Raw genomic sequence first — 16129 nt, forward strand, 5'->3', positions numbered from 1 at the left:
TGGGGCTCCATATCATGACCCTGAGATCGTGACCTGAGCCAAAATCAAGAGTCGGATGCTTAACTGACTGGGCCATCCAGATGCCCCTACTTATTTTTTAAGTAGGCTTCATGCCCGGAGTGGAGTCCAAGGTGGGGCGTGAACTCACTACCCTCAGATCAAGACCTGAGCTGAGATCAAGAGTCAGATGCTTAATGCACTGAGCCACCCAGGTGCCCTGGTATACTGATTATTTTAAATAAAAGTTACTTAAACAGCCAATGCAAAAAGAACTCTGATGCCCCTCTGTCTCCAGGAAACAGGAAATAAATCTCCCATGTGAAAGGCATCCTCTCTATACCAGGAGGTAAATATACATCCTTATTTCCAGAGATATGGCATTTAGACCTGAGAAGGCTATATAAATAATGCTATTACTTTTTACTAATTTACTACCCCAACATTAATTGTTTAAAATTCCTTGCTAATTGAAGCTCATGAACATGAATTTTCTTTGTCCTGTTAATTCCTCATAGATTTATTGTCTCTTTGTCTAAAAACTATAAAAACTGCCTGCCCTGGTCATTTCTTTGGGTCTGAATTTTGTTATTGGGCTTCCCTGCACATGTAATTAACTTGGCTTTTTTCTCCTGTTAATCTGTCTCATGTCAAATTTATTCTTAGACTAGCTTAGAAGAATCTTAAATGGTATAGGAAATTTTTCCTCCCCAACACTGTCACATGGGCCCTCTCCATTCTCCAAAGGAAGTTGAGGTATTCCACCTAATAAGATTGCCCTCCCCCCTCAGGGAAGGTGACCTTACCTGAAACAATCCTTACTTTTCTTTTGTTAATTGTCCCACCCCATTTCTGTTTATAAAACTCTTCTTTTTGTGTAGCTCCTTGGAGATTCTTTCTTTTTGCTGGATGGGATGCTGCAGGATTTATGAATCACGTAACAAAGCCAATTAGATCTTTAATTTTGCTCAGTTGATTTTTTTCCCCTAAGTTTCTAATCCATAATAGTTAGTCTATAACAGCTTTATGCCTCCTTTTTTTTTTTTTTTTTAAGATTTTATTTATTGGGGCGCCTGGATGGGTCAGTCGGTTAAGTGTCTGCCTTCCACTCAGGTCATGATCCCAGGGTCCTGGGATGGAGCCATGTCTTGGGCTCCCTGCTCAGCGGGGAGTCACTTCTCCCTCTCCCTCTTGTCTGCCGTTCCCCCTGCTTGTACTCTCTCTGTCAAATAAATAAATGAATGAAACTTAAAAAAAAAAAGGGGGGGTGCCTGGATGGCTCAGTCGGTTAAGTGGTTAAGCATCTGCCTTCCACTCAGGTCATAATCCCAGGGTCCTAGTATCAGGCTCCTCATCGGGCTCCCTGCTCAACGAGAAGCCTGCTTCTCTCTCTGCCTGCTGCTCCCCCTACTTGTGCTCTCTCTCTTTCTGTCAAATAAATAAATAAAATTAAAATAAATAAATAAAAAGTAAATAATTAAAAAATATATTATTTATTTATTTGAGAGAGAGAGAGAACATGAGCAGGGAGAGGGGTAGAGTGAGAAGCAGGCTCCCCACTGAGCAGGGAGCCTGATGCAGATGAATTGATCCCAGGACTCTGGGATCATGACCGGAGCTGAATGCAGCCACTTAACCGACTGAGCCACCCGCCCCCCTCCCCCCTTTTTAAAGTAAGCTCTATTCCTAATGTGGAGCTCCAACTCACAACCCCTAGATCAAGAGTTGTGTGTTCTACCGACAGAGCTAGCCAAGTGCCTTGAATAGAGATTCCTTAACTTTTTTTGGAGACAGAAGGTCACTTGTATAGAATTCTATAGAATACAGAATATAACTGTTTGCATACTTGTAGTCTATCTCCTAGTCAATTTAAAAAAACAATTTTCCCAGCAGGACTTGCAAGATTAGAGGTATGAATAGCTTTTACTTATTATTACTTTGATCCTCTAATGTAGCACATCTTGAGAATATTCAAGGATCAGGACACTTTAATATGCTTGAATGCCTTCCCTACCACTTGTTGCTGTAGTATCTAGGAATGGACCACTTGCTTGTCACTTTTCTTTTCTACCTTTAGAACCCTACTTAAGGGTGGACTCCTTAGGGTCACTTTCCTGACTCCATTCTCCCACTTCAGCCTGTGAGAATCCCACTTTCCTTCAGAGTTCCTGCCATCATATCCTACACTTAACCACATGAAACTGGAATTGTCTGTCTCTTACACTGTAAGGAACCCTTTGAGAACTGGTTTATTCTGTGCCTGGAAGTTAGAGGGAATGGAGGGCAGCACTGTTTAATACTTAAATAGTGGTCTGTTGATTGAGTTGAGTTCCTCCATACCACCCATCCCTGCTCCTCCCACTCCCACCTCTACATATTCGTTTAGAGGTATATATACCCCCACATATCCTAGTGTTAAAAACAAGACCACCATAAAATGGAGCCACTTATGTTTAGCCCCACATCACCGAAACAAGACTTAACATAACTATAGTTTGGGCTCTCCCAGAAATGGGATCTTAAGCCAGTCAATCAGTGAATCACCTAATCAGCACTAGTTAGGTAATTTGCCTGATAGACCCCTGCCATCCTCTAAAGCAAGGTGACTTTGCCATAACAATCTACCTTTTTGTCTAGTATAACTTCCTTATTCTCACTCCCATTTGCCTATAATAGTCTTTCATTTTGAAACTTTATTTTTTAAGTCATCTCTCTGCCCAACCTGGGGCTCAAACTCATGACCCAGAGATCAAGAGTTGCATGCTCTACCAACTGAGCCTGCCAGGAGACCCAATATTTTAAAATTCTTGATTCATATTGCCATATTATTTCCCAAAAGTTAGAAGACAACTTGTTTGGAAGTTGTATTCTGAAGCTCATATAAATGGAATCATTCAGGGATGCCTGGATGGCTCAGTCGCTTAAGCGTCTGCCTTCGGTTGGGTTCTGGGATTGAGTCTGTGGGCTCCGTGCTCAGCGGGGAGCCTGCTTCTCCCTCTGTCTGCTCAGCCTGCCGCTCCCCCTGCTTGTGCTCTCTGACAAATAAATAAAATCTTTAAAAAATTAAAAAAAAAAAAAAAGGAATCATTCAGTGTCTCTTTTGAGCTGACTTAACAGTGCCTGTGATATGCTTTCAAGTTGTTGTGTTTATCAGTAATTATTTCCCCTGGCTGGGCAGTAGTTCACTGTAGAACCACAATACAATTCATTTAGGGGCACAACTACCGATGGATATTTGTGTTACCAGTGGTTGATTACTCCGATCAAAGCTGCTATGAACACTCTTGTACAAGCCACAGGTAGATGTATGCACTCATTCCAATTGGAGTGGAACTGCTGGGTCGCAGGGTGACTATAAACTTAGCTCTAACAGACACTGTTCAAACAGTTTTCCAAAGTGGTTGTACCATAGGGCTGTTTTTACAACTTGGTCTGACTGTGAGGAAGAGAGATAACCTACAGGAACGATTTGCATCGGGTAATGTAAACTCCAACTTCGTGCTTGACTAAGCTAGATACTTTCATTTAAATGCTCAAAACACGGTCAGGCAGGAGCCCCAATTTCACCCATGCATAGACTTGGTAAGGCCAAGTGCCTTGCCCCCAGTTTCACTGTGGGTGGGCTTGGCCACACACTGTAACTGCCACACCGCCCCCGAACAAATTTCTTATTCAAATTTTGGAAAAACGGGGTGTTTTTGAGAGCATTAAGTTTAGCTCACAGTATGAAGAAAGTACGGCAAATCGCACGGGCCTCAACCCTCCTCCGGAGGCAGCGTCGACTTCCTCTCAGCGGGAACAAAGCAAGCACTCACTGAAGCCGCGTGAGGATCTGGTCGGGTCCCGCCCCTCACCTAGGCACCTGCGCACATTGAGGCCGACGGAGCTAGGCGCCCCAGGCGCGCGTGACGTAGAAACGCTCGACGGTGCGTGATGACGCCAGGGCGTGCGCTCGGTGGCTCGTAGGGGAAGATGGCGGCTGCTCCTTTGGAGGAGAGGGATTGAGAGGGGTGGAAGGAAGAGGCCGGGCGGGAGAGACATTCCCGACAGTGAAGACGAACCCTTCGCTCACCATTCCTTAGGAGCTCTGCTCAGCGCTGGAGGGTGAGTGCAGCGGCGGCACGGGACCCCTCGCCTGCAGCAGGCGGCGGCACTTTCCGCCATTTTCAAGCTCGGCCGTTGCGTGCTTTGGGGGCCTGGAGGGGCGCCTGAGGACAGGTTGGGAGAGCAGTGAGGATCGTTGTCGGGAGGGCACTTTGAGGCTAGTTCGAGCTTTAGGGGAGGGAGCTAAAGGCTTGAGGCAGACTGGGGAAGGAGGGCATGGTAGGACTCCCTCCTGACTGGGAACCGGTGGCGACAAGAAGACGTAGGTAGGGTAGGCCACGAATAAGACGTGAAGTTTAGAGAAGGGAAACGCATTAAACTGAGATTTGGGGCGGGAGTGGAAGGGGTTGAGCCGAGAGTTGAATGGAATGTGGCTTTGAGTGGTTGGTTCAAGGGGTCTCGGGAAGTTAATGCGAAACCTGTAAAACAGTGGCAGGCTTCGCCTCGATATTATCGTGTCTTGAAATTGGTGTTTCTAACAGGGATAAATCCACAGTTTGACAAGCAAAAACCCTCCTCCTTTGGAAAAGTTACATTCCTATTTTGTTTGCTTTAGATCATGCTACCTGCCAGTGTCCCTTCAATAACTCCCTCCACAGCTCCGGTTTTAAGTTGCTTTCTGACAACCAGATATTTTAGGATCTTAGAAAACTTTATTTTTTAGAAAAGAAAATAAATACTGATACTAGGTTGTTGTAACCCTTGTGGTTAGTGGCCCTTCCGTTGAAAGAGGAAGGTGGGTCGATAGGGAATTCCGTAATTGGATCTGTTTAAATCAGATCAGAAAAGTTACTTGTAGAAAGCCTGTCAATATTTTTTTTTTTTTTTAAGATTTTTCATTTATTTATTTGACAGAGAGACACAGCGAGAGAGGGAACACAGGCAGGGGGAGTGGGAGAGGGAGAAGCAGGCTTCCCGCTGAGCAGGGAGCCCGATGCGGGGCTCGATCCCAGGACCCCGGGATCATGACCCGAGCCGAAGGCAGACGCCTAACGACTGAGCCACCCAGGCGCCCCGAAAGCCTGTCAATATTTTGAAGTAATTTCTGCACAGATGACATTAAGTTCACTGTTCAGGAACTTTGGAAGACATTCGAGTATGAACAAAAAAGCCAGTGTTAAAGGAATACCTCTTGGGAGCGCTGAGTTGACTTTTAAGTACACTCTGGAGATCTAGTGCACGCAGTATTTTTTGCCTGTGAACGTGAAGCAGTGGTAGATCTATTTAATTCAAACAAAACTTTTAGAGACTGTTAGTTAAAAGAAAGCATGTTACTTGTTCCCATGGTGGCATTTTTCTTTTCCTAATCTTAATTGCATTTGACACCCATTTTTAATCACCATAAGATACTTTTGCACTTTTTAATTGGTCTTCCTGCCTAGAAGATAAAATACTGTAAAGATCTGAGTTTGTGCAGAGGCTTGAAGTTACATATTTAGCCTATTTTATTGAAATTTACAGAAAAATTTTATCTTTCTATTCTCGTGTTAAGAGTATTGGTAGAAAGTTGGCCTTGTATCACAATGATTTAGTTACAAATTCTTATCTATGATGTTGATGACTTAACTTGCGTTCTTTGGTTGGTGAAAAATACTAAAAGGTCAGATTTTGCCATCACAGTTGTATCTTGATCTATGGCTTTAGTTACACTTTTACTAGCCACTTAAGGTGCTTATATAGTTCTCTCTGCTAAGTAGTAAGTCCATATTTTTCACATTACTTTGGGAAAAACATGTTATTTATTGCCCAAGTTCAGACTGTTTCATATTTCTGAATAAGGAAGTAAGGTCATAGTAAAGCTTGTTTTCTTTCATTCTGAAGATTTTATTTGAGAGAGAGAGCATGAGGTCGTGGGTGGGAGGGAGAGGGAGAGGGAGAAGCAGACTCCCAGCTGAGCTGAGAGCAGAAGGCAGATGCTTAACTGACTGAGCCACCCAGGCACCCCCATATTAAAGCTTTAAAACTACAGCAAATACATTGACAGAAATACTAGTGAAAGTCTTTCACTCACAGGCATACATATGGAATCCTTTTGAGAGTGCTTAGCAAAAAATTAGGACCTTTATGACTGTTTTTAGATAAAAGTGGTATTTGTAGTCTGCAGATTAGAAATCTTCATCATCAAAGTATATTTACTTAAATGTCAAACTTAACACTTGTTTAAGCATTGCAGATTTGTTGTTTTAAGATTCCAGATTTTCCTACTTTTCTGTCCAAATTATTCCAAGATTTCATTTGTGTTGAAACTTTTGCTTGTAAGAGGTGTTATATCTGGATATATATATATATATATATATATATATATGGTGGAATGGTGAAAGTTTCTCTGTTGCTGTAATGTGTTGTGTGATGAGTAAGTTGCCAGACCATAGTTTTAATGCTGAAAGATATTTGATCTTTGTCTTTTACATTGACGTAGGTTAAAAACTTTTCTCCTTGAACTCACTCTGTGGTTGATGTCATTTCTGTCCCCATTGCAAAGGACTTATATTATTCCTAGGCACAGAAGCTCTTAAGTATGTTGGAAAATCTTACCCACATTACTCTCCTCCTTTCTGGTCCTTGAACATTTTATGTAGTATTTTCTGGTGGAGGACTGACTTCATAATGTTTGTATTGTACCTTATATTCATAATTTGAGTGCTTATAAATTCTCAGAGCTGGTTAGTATTGGAAAGGGCATGGCTTTCAGCAGCAGACAGACCTAGGTTTGAATGACAGGCTCACCACTAGCCAGCTTTTTTTTTTTTTTTTTTTTATTTGACAGAGAGAAAGAGCCCATGTGAGCACAAGCAGGGGGAGCAGCAGAGGGAGAGGGAGAAGCAGGCTCCCCACTGAGCAGGGAGCCCGACATGGGGCTCGGTCCCAGGACCCTGGGATTATGACCTGAGCCGAAGGCAGCCGCTTAACTGAGCCACCCAGGCGCCCCTAGCCAGCATTTTTATATTGGGTCAGTTAATTAAACTCTGAACGTCAGTTTTCTTACATATAAAAATGTTAATTATTGTAGTAGTTATTTCAGAGGTGAAAGAAAGTGATACGTAGTAAGCATTTAGTAAATTTTGGCATTTTTCTTTCTGTGACTTGAATTTAATTGGCTGTCATTTTCAGGGTTTTTTTTTTTTGAGGTATAATTGACATGTAACATGATATTAGTTCGAGGTATACAACATAATGATTTAGTATTTGTATATATTGTAAAATGGTCACTTCAATAAGTGTAGTTAACATCTGTCACCACAGTCACAATTTTTTTTTCTTATGATAACTTTTAAGATCTACTCTTAGCAACTTTCATATATGCAATAAAGTATTATTAACTATAGTCACAATGTTGTATATTACGTCCCCATGACTTACTTATTTTTTAATAACTGGAAGTTTGTACCTTTGACCCCCTTTGCCTATTTTGCCTCCTCTCCCCCTTTTCAGTTTTTAAAGTTTAACTCAAATATCTTTGTTAAAGATTTACAGTCTCATTCTTCTGTTAAACTGTTCCTTTCTCTGTGTTATTAATAGATTTTTATTTTATTTTATTTATTTTTAAAGATTTTCTTTATTTGACAGAGAGAGAGAGCACAAGTAGGCAGAGCGGCAGGCAGAGGGAAAGAGAAACAGGCTCCTTGCTGAGCTGAGAGCCCGATGTGGGGCTTGATCCCAGGATGCTGGGATCATGACCTGAGCTGAAGCCAGATGCTTAACCGACCAAGCCACCCAGGCGCCCCTCTCTGTGTTAGTAAAGCATTTTGTGCATATGTCTACTTAATATATTTTGATTGTGTATCTTCTTCTCTCCTTTGTGAACTCTTTGAAGGCAGATACTTTATTGCCTTATATTTTTGTATTCATAAAGACTAGGCATTATAAAAATTGAGAAATGATAGAGTGAGTTTTCTACAAAAACTTTCCTCGGGGCACCTGGGTGGCTCAGTAGTTTAAGTGTCTGCCTTCGGCTTGGGTCACGATCCCAGTCATGATCCCAAGGTCCTGGGATCAAGCCCCGCGTGTGGCTACCTGCTCCCGTCAGGCTACCTGCTCGGCGGGAAGCCTGCTTCTCCCTCTCCTGCTCACCCTGTTTATGCTCTCTGTCTCTCTCTCTCTCAAATAAATAAATAAAAATCCTTAAAAAAACCAAAATACTTTCCTCATGACTGCTGGGATCCGTTTTCACATAGATCTGGTTTATTTCTGCTCCTTACCTTTACTTAAGACCTCTTTGCCTGCCTCCCTCCTCTCAGACCATTCATGTCCTATCCATTCCTCAAAATCCAGTTAAATCTCATCCCATTAATGAGGTCTTTAGTGACTTTATTTATAACTCCTCTCTCCAGTTAGCCTAGGGTCTGTGTGACTGCCTTTTGTTACTTTGTGTCCTGTAGTACTTGGCACTATGCCTTACCCATTTTGAATAGGTCCTTGGATGATAAGTGCAAGACTGTGCTGAGGCCGAGTTTGTTATAGGCACCTGCTGTATTCACTGTCGCACTTAGTAAGATACTTTTAAGGAACAATTTGCCCTTTTTTGTATGTGGAATATTCTGGTAACTTTTCCCCCATCTTTATATGTTATGAGAAATTGCAAACATCCAGAAGAGTTGAAAGAATGAACACCTATTGGGGCGCCTGGGTGGCTCAGTCATTAAGCGTCTGCCTTTGGCTCAGGTCATGATCCCAGGGTCCTGGGATTGAGCCCTGCATCGGGCTCCTGCTCTGCGGGAAGCCTGCTTCTCCCTCTCCCACTCCCCCTGCTTGTGTTTCCTCTCTCACTGTGTCTCTCTCTGTCAAAAAATAAATAAAATCTTAAAAAAAAAAAAAGAACTCCTGTTACCTTCCATTTAGATTTACCTGTTACTAACATTTAACCATTTGCTTTAGCCCTCTACCTCCCTGTTCAACAATCAATTGAAATTAAATTGCGTATATCATGCTGTTTGTCCCCTAAATACCTCAGGATGCATCTCTTTAAAATAATGTCATTCTTCCACACTACACATTTTTATTTCAAACCGGACTGTACCTAAGGCAATATTAAAAACACAGTACCATTATTATGCCTAACGCAATTAGCATTAAGTCTCTGGCATTCACTTTTAATTTTTTAATTTTAGTTTTTATTATTTTTTTAAGATGATTTTATTTATTTGGAGAGAGAGAGAGAGCGCGAGAGAGAGCACAAGCCGGGGGAGAGGGTGAAGCAGGCTCCCCTCCCTGCTGAGCAGGAAGCCTGAGGCGGGGCTCAATCCCAGGACCATGGGATCATGACCTGAGCCGAATGCAGATACTTAAACCGACTAAGCCACCCAGGCGTCCCCATAACTGACATTTTTTAAGAGTAGAGGCTTTTGTTTTGTTTTCTTTTATTTTGGGGGATATTATTACATACTCAACAGATTTTAATTTTTTTAGTATGTTAGTCAATTAGAGTCATTAGTGGACAAAGCTAGGAAATGTTCGTTTTCAAAAATCATCAGTTTATATTGGTATTTTATTTTAATTTAATTTAACTTATTTTTAAAAAAGATTTATTGAACGATTGATTTATTGAGAGAGAAAGAGCCTGTGCGAGGTGGGGAGGAGGAGAGGGAGAGAGAGAAACTTAAGCAGACTCCATGCTTTGCATGGAGCCCAATATGGGGCTTGATCCCATGACTCTGATGAGATCACAATCTGAGCTGAAACCAAGAGTTGGACGCTTAACCAACTGCACCACACAGGCACCCCTTTTTTTATTTTTATTTTTTTAAGATTTTAGTTTTAAGTAATTTCTTTTTATTTTTTTTTTATTTTTTTTTTAAAGATTTTATTTATTTATTTGACAGAGAGAGCGAGAGAGCACAAGCAGGGAGAACAGTAGAGGGAGAGGGAGAAGCAGGCTCCCCGCCAAGCAGGGAGCCCGATGTGGGGCTCGATCCCAGGATCCTGAGATCATGACCTGAGCCGAAGGCAGACGCTTAACCATCTGAGCCACCCAGGCGCCCCAGTTTTAAGTAATTTCTACACCTAATGTGGGGCTTGAGCTTACAACCTGGAAATTAAGAATCGCACGCACCATTGACTGAGCCAGTCCGGTGCCCCTATATTGGTATTTTATTTTTATTTTTCTTATTTAAGAGAGAGGGAGGGGGGAGAGAGAGCGCACACGTGCGTGCATGCACGGGAGCAAGGGGCAGAGGGAGAGAGAGGGAATCTTTTTCTTTTTTTTAAGATTTTTTATTTATTAGAGAGAGCGCTTGCATGTGTGCAGAGGGAGAGGGAGCAGAGAGTTCTCTGCTGAGCAGAGAGCCCAAAGTGGGGCTGGATCCCAGGACTTTGAGATCACAACCTGAGCCGAAGGCAGACACTTAACCAACCGACTGAGCCACCCAGGCACGCTGAGAGAATCTTAAGCTGGGTGTGGAGTGCAATGTGGGCCTTGATCTCATTACCCTGAGATCATGACCTGAGCTGAAATCAACACCTAGAGGCTTAACTGACTGAGCCACCCAGGTGCACCCCCCCCCCCCCCCGCCAATATTGGTATTTTTTTCCATCTTGGTATTTTAAATTCAAATCACAGTTAACATTATTATTGGGATTTCCAACAAAAAAAGAGTCAAATTTACAGTGCCAGTATTACTAACAATCCTACTGAGTATGGGTGATTTCAATCCTTATTTTCCTTAGAATGTATCCCACTGAAGATGAACAGTTAGAGAACTGTGTTCAGAGTTACTTGAAATAACACTTTTTAAAAAAGATTATTTATTTATTTATTTATTTGAGAGAGTGAGCGAGAGAGAGAGAGAGAGAGAGAGAGAGAGCAGGAGCAGGGGGAGGGGTAGAGGAAAAGGGAGGAGCAGACTCCCTTCTGAGCAGGGAGCCCGATGTGGGATTCTGGGATCTTAACCAGCTGAGGCACCCAGGCGCCATATAACACTTTTTTTTCCTACTTGGTTGGTTTGATTAGTTTTTCTTTTTTTTAGAGATTTTATTTATTCATTTGACAGAGAGAGAAGAAGCAGGGGGAGCAGGAGAGGGAGAAGCAGGCTCTCCGCTGAGCAGGGAGTCTGATGTGGGGCTCTATCCCAGGACCCCGGGATCATGACCCGAGCTAAAGGCAGACACTTAACTGACTGAGCCACTCAGGCGCCCCTAGTTTTTTTTTTTTTTTTAATATTTTATTTTTTTGAGAGGGAGAGCACATGAGCGGGGGTGGGGGGGGCAGAGGGAGAGGGACAAGCACACTCTCCGCTGAGTGCAGAGCCCTATGTAGGGCTCAATCCCAGGATCCTGAGATCATGACCTCAGCTGAAGTCAGATGCTTAAATCACTAAGCCACCAGGCGCCCCCAGTTTGATTAGTTTTGATTAATTTGACTTTGCATTCATTATTGGGGTGTCTTTATTCTTCTTGATTTAATTTTTAATTTATATGTATTTTTTGAAAGATTTTATTTATTTGAGAGAGAGAGTGAGTGAGAGAAGGAGCAAGGGGAGGGGCAGAGGGAGAGGGAGACGCAGACTCCCCGCTGAGCAGGAATCCTGAGGTGGGGACGTGGGGCTTGATCCCAGGACTCCGGGATCATGACCTGAGGCGAAGGCAGATGCTTAACTGACTAAGCCACCCAGGCTTGATTTAATTTTTTATATATCAGATATTTACATGGTTTAAAATATAAGACTGTATTGAAAGAATATTCAGTCTGTAGGCCTTCCACCCCCATTCTCACTCACCCATTGTATGTATGTGTGTATTCTTATTTTTCCTTTGTAAAAACTTGTGACCTTTTTCTTAATTGTAAAAAAATTTATCATCTTTGGGCGCCTGGGTGGCTCAGTCGTTAAGCGTCTGCCTTCGGCTCAGGTCATGATCCCAGGGTCCTGGGATCGAGCCCTGCATCGGGCTCCCTGCTCCGCGGGAAGCCTGCTTCTCCCTCTCCCACTCCCCCTGCTTGTGTTCCCTCTTTCACTGTGTCTCTGTCAAATAAATAAATAAAATCTTTAAAAAAAAAATTTATCATCTTAACCATTTTTTAAGTGTACAGTTCAGTAGTGTTAAGTACATTCACTTGTGCCACAGATTGAGAATTTTTTTATCTTGCAAAACTGAAACTCTGTACTCATGGAACAACTCCGCATTTCTGCCCCCTCCAGCTCCTCGCAGTCACTGTTCTACTTTGTTTCTATAAACATAAACATATATACATATAAACATACCTCATATGATTGAAATCATGCATTATTTCTTTTAGTGGCAGGCTTATTGCACTTACCATAACGTCCGCAAGGTTCATCCATGTTGTAGCATGTGACAGGATTTCCTTCCTTTGACAGCTGAACAATAATCCATTGTATGTATATGCCACATTATGTGTATCCATTCATCCATGGGGCATCCATGGCTATTGTGAATAGTGCTGCTGTGAGCATGGGTGTCCAATCTGTTCAAGATCCTGTTTTCAGTTCTTTTGGATATATACTAAGAAGTTGGATTGCTGGATCATATGGTAGTCTGTTTTTAATTTTTTGAGGAGCCTCCATCCTGTTTTCCATAGTGATAATACCATTTTACAATCCTACTAATAGTATAAAAGGGTTCCAATTTCTCCACATTCTCACCAACACTTATTTCCTGTTTCTTTCATAGTAGTCATTCAAATAGGTGTGAGGTGATACCTCATTCTGTGTTTTTCTTTTTAAAGATTTTACTTGAGAGAGAGTGCGAGCGCATGAGCAGGGGGAGGGGCGGAGGGAGAAGCAGCAGACTCCCTGCTGAGCAGGGAGCCCATGTGGGGATCAATCCTAGGACCCTGATATAATAACCTGAGCTGAGGGGCATCTGGGTGGCTCAGTTGGTTAAGCGTCTGCCTTCAGCTCAGGTCATGTTCCTGGGGTCCTGGGATTGAGCCCCGCATTGGGCTCCCTACTCCGCGGGGTGTCTGCTTCTCCCTTTCCCTCTGCTCTTCTCTGCTTGTGCTGGTGCAGGCAAGCTCTCTCTCTCTCTCTCTCAAATAAATAAAATCTTTATTTTTTTATTTTTTTAAAGATTTTATTTATTTGACAGAGACAGTGAGAGAGGGAACACAAGCAGGGGGAGTGGGAGAGGGAGAAGCAGGCTTCCCACGGAGCAGGGAGCCCAATGCGGGGCTCAATCCCAGGACCCTGAGATCATGACCTGAGCCGAAGGCAGTCGCTTAACCAACTGAGCCACCCAGGCGCCCCGGGTTGTCTTTTTTATTATTGAGTTGTAAGAGTTCTCTGTATATTCTAAATGCTACAAGTCCCTTATCAGATTTATGATTTGCAGAAATTTTCTCTCATTCCGTGAATTGTCTTTTCACTTTCTTTCTTTTTTTTTTAAAAATCTTTGCATTCCTACCCACTTTGAGAAACAACATCTAGACCAGGGGTAGGCAGATTTTTTTTTTTTTAAGATTTTATTTATTCATTTGACAGAGACAGAGCGAGAGAGGGAACACAAGCAGGGGGAGTGGGAAAGGAAGAAGCAGGCTTTCCTCAGAGCAGAGAGCCTGATGTGGGGCTCAATCCCAGGACCCTGGGATCATGACCTGAGCCGAAGGCAGATGCTTAACAACTGAGCCACCCAGGCCTCCCGTCTTTCACTTTCTTGATGGTGTTATTGAAGCACAAAAGTAATTTTACAAGACAGGAGCTTTAACCAGCTAAGCCATGGAGCCCACTCACAAAAGTAATTTTGATGATGTCCACTTTATCTATTTTTTCTTCTGTTGGTTGTGCTTTTGGTGTCCTTTTTTTTTTTTTTTTTTTTAAGATTTTATTTTTAAGTAATCTACACCGAACGTGGGGCTTGAACTCACAACCTGGAGATCAAGAGTTGCACGCTCCGCCGACTGGAGCCAGCCAGGCACCCTTTGGTGTCATATCTAAAGAAGGCTTTGTCTAACCCATAGTCATGAATATATATATTTGCTGTATTTAATGCAATTAGCAATTGGTCAAGCTTTCGATTTACCCAACCAAGAATGTGGATTGTTGTCCATGGTTGTAAATATGAATATGACTTTGACTTTTTGGTTAGAAAGTTATAGAGAGTTTTACTTTTGTGGTTAGAAATCTATAAGCTTTCGGGGCACCTGGGTGGCTCAGTCGGTTAAGCATTTGCCGTAGGCTCAGGTCATGATCCCAAGGTCCTGGGATTGAGCCCCACATTGGGCTCCCGGCTCAGCAGGGAGCCTGCTTCTCCCTCTCCTGTCCACTCCTGCTCTCTCTTGCTAGTGCGCTCTCTCTCTAAAATAAATCTTATAAAAAAAAAAACAGAAAAATCTATAAGCTTTAGTTTTGGTTCTAATAAAAGTAGTTTTACATAACTATTGAACCTTCAATTTTATTTATTTATTTATTTAAGATTTTATTTATTTGACACAGAGAGACACAGTGAGAGAGGGAACACAAGCAGGGGGAGTGGGAGAGAGAGAAGCAGGCTTCCCACGGAGCAGGGACCCTGATGCGGGGCTCGATCCCAGGACGCTGGGATCATGACCTGAGCCGAAGGCAGATGCTTAACGACTGAGCCACCCAGGCACCCCTATTTTATTTATTTTTTATTATTTATTTATTTATTTTTAATTTTTTTTAAAGATTTTATTTATTTATTTGACAGAGAGAGACACAGTGAGAGAGGGAACACAAACAGAGGGAGTGGGAGATGGAGAAGCAGGCTTCCCGTGGAGCAGGGAGCCCGATGCGGGGCTTGATCCCAGGACCCTGGGATCATGACCCGAGCCAAAGGCAGACGCTTAACGACTGAGCCACCCAGGCACCCCTTTTATTTATTTTTTAAAGATTTTATTTATTTATTTGAGAGAGAGAGATCATGGGCAGGGGGGATGGGCAGAAGGAGAAACAGGCTCCCCACTGAACAGGAGCCCAATGTGGAGGACTCGATCCCAGGACCCTGGGATCATGACCTGAGCCAAAGGCAGACGCTTAACTGACTGAGCCACCCAGGTACCCTGAACCTTTATTTCATAAAGGAGAGGTTCATGTCAAATAATGAAGGACATATATTTTATTGGTGAAATTTTTTTAACTTCATTTTTAATATTTGATTAAGTCTCAGTTTATTGTATCCTTAATAACCACTGTATTTTTGACATCCAGACTGGTTTGGAGGGAAATACCAAATTACGACGGTGTGTGTCATAGGGTAATTGAAGACACTGCATATGCTAAATACTGAGGAACTTGTTAGGCTTTAGGCCAATATGGGTAATAGAACTAGAAACTGAGAACTACTGTTCCCCAATCAAGAGGCACTCAAAGCCTTAAGCTTGTCATTTCATCTTGCTATTGACAAACTTGAAATATACAGGACCATCTCTTTAGGATGGTTGCTTTGGGAATAATTTTGTGTGTTCTGTTAAGTGCTTTTACCTTCAATTTAGGTGTTTGTTTTTAACCTTCAGTTTAGTTGTTAAACTAGGTTAAAAATGAGCTAAAAGAAACTTTGGAAAATTCTTACCTGCTCCCTGTGTAATCTTGAAATTATAGGATTATTTTATTACTGTAGGTCATCACATCTAGACCTTTTAATTTGAATATAAACAGGATTGAAGAGATTAAATATGTTTGTAGTCACATGGTGATAGAATCCAGGGTATCTGAATACCAGTTTAGTGTTCTTTTTTCCACCTTTACAAAAAAACCCAGAGCATTTCGTGGTATAACTTGTAAGGGCTTTTTGGTTCATTGTCTTTGGGAGAGAGCTAAAGTTACAACAGTTACATACCTAGAAGAGCCTAAAATAGGAAGATCTTCCATCAGGAATTAAGAGATTACAGAATTGCTTACCAGTAAGGACTTTGGTGTACTTTTGTTTTAGTAATGCAGTGATTTTTAGCTTTTAAATCTGCATTTAGCAGACTATTTCTTGGTAGATTTTATAAACACACCCACCCACCAACCCACCCACACATCCCAAATGTGTTGCTCAGTGCCTCCTTCATGTTTCATGTACTCAAATTATAGTTGATATTAATAAAGAGTATTTTTTACCCACATTTTCTACC

At 42.1% G+C, this 16129-nt stretch overlaps 1 protein-coding gene across 7 annotated transcripts in view; it reads left to right on the forward strand.

The window, feature by feature from the left end:
• Nucleotides 1–3916: 3916 nt before the first annotated feature.
• The window catches only part of WDR33 (WD repeat domain 33), a 110999-nt gene continuing 98786 nt past the window's right edge, over nt 3917–16129 (forward strand). For 3 of the 7 annotated variants that reach the window (XM_078070643.1, XM_078070642.1, XM_078070644.1), the window contains exon 1: nt 3923–4101. The gene's annotated coding sequence lies outside the window, so the exon portion shown is untranslated. Of the gene's footprint in view, nt 4102–16129 lie in introns of all 7 variants that reach the window. The other 4 variants (XM_078070638.1, XM_078070639.1, XM_078070641.1 and 1 more) reach the window with 3 other exon arrangements.

The sequence above is a fragment of the Halichoerus grypus genome, chromosome 4, assembly GCF_964656455.1.
Source record: "Halichoerus grypus chromosome 4, mHalGry1.hap1.1, whole genome shotgun sequence".
Lineage (NCBI taxonomy): Eukaryota > Metazoa > Chordata > Mammalia > Carnivora > Phocidae > Halichoerus > Halichoerus grypus.